Source organism: Biomphalaria glabrata, unplaced genomic scaffold (genome assembly GCF_947242115.1).
Source record: "Biomphalaria glabrata unplaced genomic scaffold, xgBioGlab47.1 scaffold_25, whole genome shotgun sequence".
NCBI lineage: Eukaryota > Metazoa > Mollusca > Gastropoda > Planorbidae > Biomphalaria > Biomphalaria glabrata.
Genome location: NW_026602917.1, coordinates 96,447 through 102,446, shown reverse-complemented (window position 1 = coordinate 102,446; position 6,000 = coordinate 96,447).

Below are 6,000 nucleotides of genomic sequence, written 5' to 3'. Positions count from 1 at the left end.
AAAAATTTAATTATTTTTTATTTCACATGATGCAAGTTTACCTTTTATTTTGCAGTAATTAGATTCATTGTGAAGATGTGTGCACTGGGCTGGAACATTTCCAGAGAAAGCTGGACTAGCCATGCATCAGGTAATTATTTACTATTACTGAATGTTATTAAGGTATTATCTTACACCTATCTTTTCCTCAACTGATCTTAGGTACCCATTAGAGTTGGGTTGACTTGGAATTATCATAAATATCCTGGAATTCAAAACCCCAGTCTTTATGATGTTGTAACCTTCAGCCACCTAATCATCTAGTTAGTAGGTGAAAGAAGTGTATACCAAAAAATGGATGCAAAAACTATTATCTAACATAGAGAACATAAATTTAGATCTCTACTCATCTATCATGATCTAGTCAATCTTGATTAGAGTTTATAATAATTTTAGATTCTAGATCTAAAGCTAAATAATATATTCTATTTCTATATTTTTCAATAGACTCTAGACTAGATTGTCACTAGATCTTGTTAGTCATCTAGACAATCTCATCTTATTTCTCAGTTTACTCAAGACTATGGTCTCTAGCAAAGGTTAGAATTTTTTTTTAATTCAGGAATTAAAAGGGCGCCTCGGAGTAACCCACCCAACTCTAATGGGTACCTGACATTAGTTGGGGAAAAGTATTTGCATATGGCCATTGTGCTGGCAGTGCTGGCCTTTGGGGATTGGATGCCATAGGCAAGGTGAATTTGGTGGCCCTTAATTAAAAAGAAATTGTGAAAAGTTAAAAATAAGGCTATTTCAATTGTTTGGTTGAAATAATCAATGCTGGCGAGTAACAAAATATTATAATGTCATTTAATTAAGCCCTTAGTTTTCAATTTTTTTTTTTTTAGATCTTGATATATGTATTACATACTTTTTATTTTTATATGTTATGGATTTAGTTTATTTATAAAGCAGTTTAATAAATATTCTTTTCAAATAATTTCCAGCATACTAGCCAAGATTGATACCTCTCCACAAATCAACAAAGACATCAACGAAGCTTTGTTAAAGCTAGTGACAATTTACATATGTTTTCTTATGTGGCTTAATTATAATAATGTCAAGAAAGTTAATTAAATAAGAACTATACATTTTATTGTTAGGCTTATGTTAGTCTTAACTATTTCTGTAATTCTTCATTATGGGGGGCATTATGAATCTTAGATAGTTTTCAATGGACCTCATTCACCAATTGTAAACAAACAACATTTAGCCACGTGGTGCTTTATCTCTTCTATATAATTTACGATCTCATGTTTAATTTATGATGGTTGTCACGAGACAGTTTTTTTCATTGTTTTATCAATAAGATCACGTGACTAAATGTTGGTGAATGAGGTCCATTCTAAGATAAGTTAATTTTTATTGATCCAATCAAATGGATATTCAGTTTGACTACAATTTTGCTTATAAAAAGCTCAATCATATAGTTTTGTATTAAATAATAGTTTAATTGCGTTTTAGGTACTGATAGTTAGTATGCTATGTAATATTTAAATGCAGTTTTTTATTATTAAAAATCATTGTTATGTAAAGAATGATTTTCTGTAATATTAGACATAATTGTAGGTCTTTCTGTGTAGCAACTATACTGCACACTTTTTTTTCATTCCTACGAGTAGATAATATAATTTATTCAATGATAATAAAGAGCTTTGAAATAAATGTCTTTATAATTCTGTACTTATTTCATAATAAAGTAATTTTTACTATCCAAGAAGAAATGCATTTAGAATTTCTATGTGAGAATGATATTTAAATATGTACAGTAGCATGACAAAAGAGCTTTTACATTATATTCTAAAAAGATGTATTACTCTTGCTTATAGCTATAACAATATTTGTCTTGATCTTTTGCAAAAATCAATTTTAAGATAAAACTTAAAATTCTGAAAATCACTATAACCCAAAATAGTGTACTATTCTGTTCATGCGTCATGGTCCCTCTCTCAACCTTGCTGATGAGATCCAAAAGAACGCTTCGAGTTACATTTGGCACCAACATAGTTGCAGAAGCTGCTGGAGGAAATTTCACGGTTTATACTCCTAACGCCTAAGGGGCTTCACTCCTGATTATTCCTTGAGGTTGTTACCGCAATGCAGCGTGGGTTTGAAATCACAGTACCCCTAGATGAATTGCCTAACTAGGCTGACGAGCTCCATCTACCCGAAGCTCCCGGTTTTGTGGCGCCAAGTATCCGCCTTTACCTGTTAGTAAGAGCAGTTTTGCCGGGCTTAGTATCTAAGCCACACGAGAAGGCCAGGTGCTGGACTTGGTTGTCAGAGGCTATCTGAGACGCTTGCCTTTAGGAGTATTTTATATACAATGGAAGCTTATCCCCACTGACACCCCCGGCCATGACAACCACATTAAGGTGCACAATACTTTGGTATCTAACTGTGCATTGTACCTGACTTAGTACACTCTGATAAAATTTATAAGATTGAAAAAGGTAACAAAAACTATTACCTTAAAATGCATCAATGCATTTCTATATGTTTTATTCTTATTCTCTTCCTATCAGTTATAATCTGGCGATATAAATCTATTATTTCTGTTGTTGTTGTTTTTTTCCATATCAGTTTTAAGCTGGCGATATTAAAAATCCACTAGGTTATTCCCCCCTTGGAAACTACTTTTAGTCTTGATCCAGCGCCTAGACAACGCAAAAAATCTGGCCAGTGGTAGCAAGGTCTACTTAGAGACATAAATAGTTCTGTGAAGTTATAATTTGATTAAAATTTAAGGTGCTATTGACATGTATTATTATGAAGATAAAGTTGAAATAAATATTGAATTAAAATAGATCTAGGCTTATATCTAGTCGAATAGTAAAATTAGAAAATAGATCTGCGAAGTTATATTTTGATTTATGATGCTGTCAACATGTAATATTTTTAAGATAAGGTGGAAATTGATATCGATCTTTTTTTTCTTTTAGCCTTTATTATTAAAGGGAAACTCCGATGACTTTGACAATTTTTGATATAATATGTGTTTTGATTTACAGATAATGAATATATGATTCTTTTTTTTTTATTTGCAATAATAACTTAGTAATTGATGTTTTTCTGACGTAATTTTTCTGCGCATCCAAAACAGTCAGACTTTCACCGGGTTTCTATGTGACGTCACAAAGGTGTTTTAATCTATTGACTATTGAAAGTATAACAGGAGACCATACAGCAAAGTTTACATTCTCGTAAAAGAAATATATCTTTGTCTATGCAGTTAGATCTAGGATCTTGTAAGCAAAGAAAAAATGCGTATTAAAAGTAGATTTACATGCTTGACTAATCACGGCAGTGTGTATTTTCTCGCCAGACCACTCAACACACAACAAACACTATCGCTCGGTTGTCTTGTCATGACCGACTACACGTAGTCTAGACTAGTCTTACACTGACCAGTTTGTTCGAATCATTCAGACACACGATCTATTTACTTCTTGGGATAGGGAGAGGCTTAGATGAAAATGTTACTTTTTTCTGGAGTTAGTTATCCTAATGCTTTTGGATCTATCTATACATGTTTATATAAATAACTGTATCATAGCTCTGGACTAGGCCGTCACTAAGCCTAACAGCCTAATAGCTACTGTAAGAATGAAGCGATACGATTGGTTAAAGTTTCAAGTTTCTCTTTCAGTATTGTTTAGGGAAGTGACGCATGAAATAACTTAAAACAAAATCTCACAGAACCCCGTTTTTTGGGGGGCGTGGAGAATTTTCTGTCTAATTTATTAAATATAAAATTTTCTGAGCATTTAAATAACAAATGATATAATGTTTACTATTACAACTTTTTACGCAGAATTTAAATAAGTCAATAACTAAAATTTGAAAAACTATCGGAGTTTCCCTTTAATGCCTTTAATAGATAATATTTGGAATCTTTTTTTTTTCTGTCAATGATGGGTGGGTGCATTGGTGGATTTATTTATTTTTTTGCACTACCACCCAATCTTCAATTAAAAAGTGATGCATCTTAGTAATCTTACTTTTTTTTTCTCGCTTATTTATAATCCCTCACACAGTGTCACACACATACATACACACACACATTGGCAGACTGGCTGCATGGAGCAGCACATAATCCCCCAGCATCCTCATGAGATCCTGCTGTCGTGTATGGGACGCCACTATATGTAAGCATTCATTCACTAAAGCCCCGTGCTGCACGCATTTTACTTAATGATTACATTGAAAAATATTATTTTTTTATGTAAAAATGCATTTAATAATGGTCACCTTGTCATATAAGAGCTGAAAATGACCAAAAGATTCATTGTTTTTACTTGATATTCATACACAATGGTTAAAGGGAGCCCGCCATGTTTGGTCTCATCGTTTGTTGTTTTTTTTTAAGGTCATACTATAAAAAGACATCCAATGAAAATTAATGATTTAAGTTTGAAGTTTCTTCCCTCCTATATAAATGCGTTTCTTGACTATAAAAAGAACTGCTAAGACATATATATATATATATATATATATATATATATATATATATATATATATATATATCTTCTGTTTACAGACAAGAATAATCCGATTGGTTCGCGTGATTTTTTTTCTCTTATATGATTGGTTGTCAATGGACGCTTTAACACAGGCTCACAGCTGAAGTGAACTTATTAGTCCTACGTAGATAAGAATCTAGAGATCTATAACTTTGCTTAATTCTTTTTAAAGTTTAATTTTATCCAACAATTTCTTAAATCAAATAATGTTTTTAAAGAATCGTCATCGTGTAGACTTCGTAGATCTAGAAATTAAAATTGGTTTAAACAAGGAAATTACTCTGGCAACAGAAGCCGAAAGAGTCACAAGTCTATATTCTAGATATTAAGATAGATATGTAAGAGTAAGAGTATGATCTACTTGATTTAGAAAATCGCGATCTAACTTATCTAAGCATAGGTTGGTGAATGCTACAATCCCGAAGTAGACATATTATAGATCTAGATCTAGAATTTTACAATATGGATTTAGATCTACGTAAGAGATCTAGAAATGTATATCTAGCCAATCTAGGTCTAGAATACTCTAGAACTAGATACTAGGATATCAAATCTACACTAATAAGACGGCCACGTCAACGACAAGTTGTCGTTTATTGGACCGCGCCAGGTTTCGTAAACACATTTGACTGAAGTATATGTGGCTTAAAGATTCAAACCTTCTTCGCAGCTTTCAAAAATATTGCAAAACAAAATGCAATGAGTGTTTAAATAACTCTATATATCCATATGACTTTTATTTTTATATTTTTATTTTAATTGCGAAAAAAAATGTTCATGACATTCATGACCCCTCCCCCTCCCTTTTTCCTGGCGATGTCTAGATCTAATTCTAAGGTACAGGATCTGATTAATTTGTGTTATAATCATGTCCCAATAAAAATAATGGCTTAAATCAAAAGTATAATTAAATAAATACAGGTTGGGAGCCTTGTAATTTAGGTCAATAAGTTTTCAATTGTCTATCAGTACGCTGACGAAATGGCATGACCCAACAGCGCACACCTATCTCTCTTTCTCCACTTGTTTAGCCGAAAAAAAGTATGGTGTTCTGCACTGATCATTTATGTTAAAACTAATTTTATTTATGTATATCTAAAGAAAGAAATAAAGAAGTTTTGTGTTGTTGTTATTTTTTTGTTCCTTTTTAATTATGTTTATAGATGTTTAGATTTTTTTAAAATTCTTAGTTCATTGTTTACTTTATAGTGAAAATATACAATAGGCATATAAATACATTTAAAAAACTATTTTAAAATTCTCAAAGCTATTCTCATTTAAAAATCTTTTTACCAATGTTTTGCAAACGCGTAGATGAGTGTAAAAGACAATGACTTTTCAATGAACCATCTCTCCTTATATAAATTTTTATTACTTCTATAGCTGCCATTCTGTCTAGCATTCAACTAGGTGTTAACTAGAGTATCCAGCTTTAATAAGT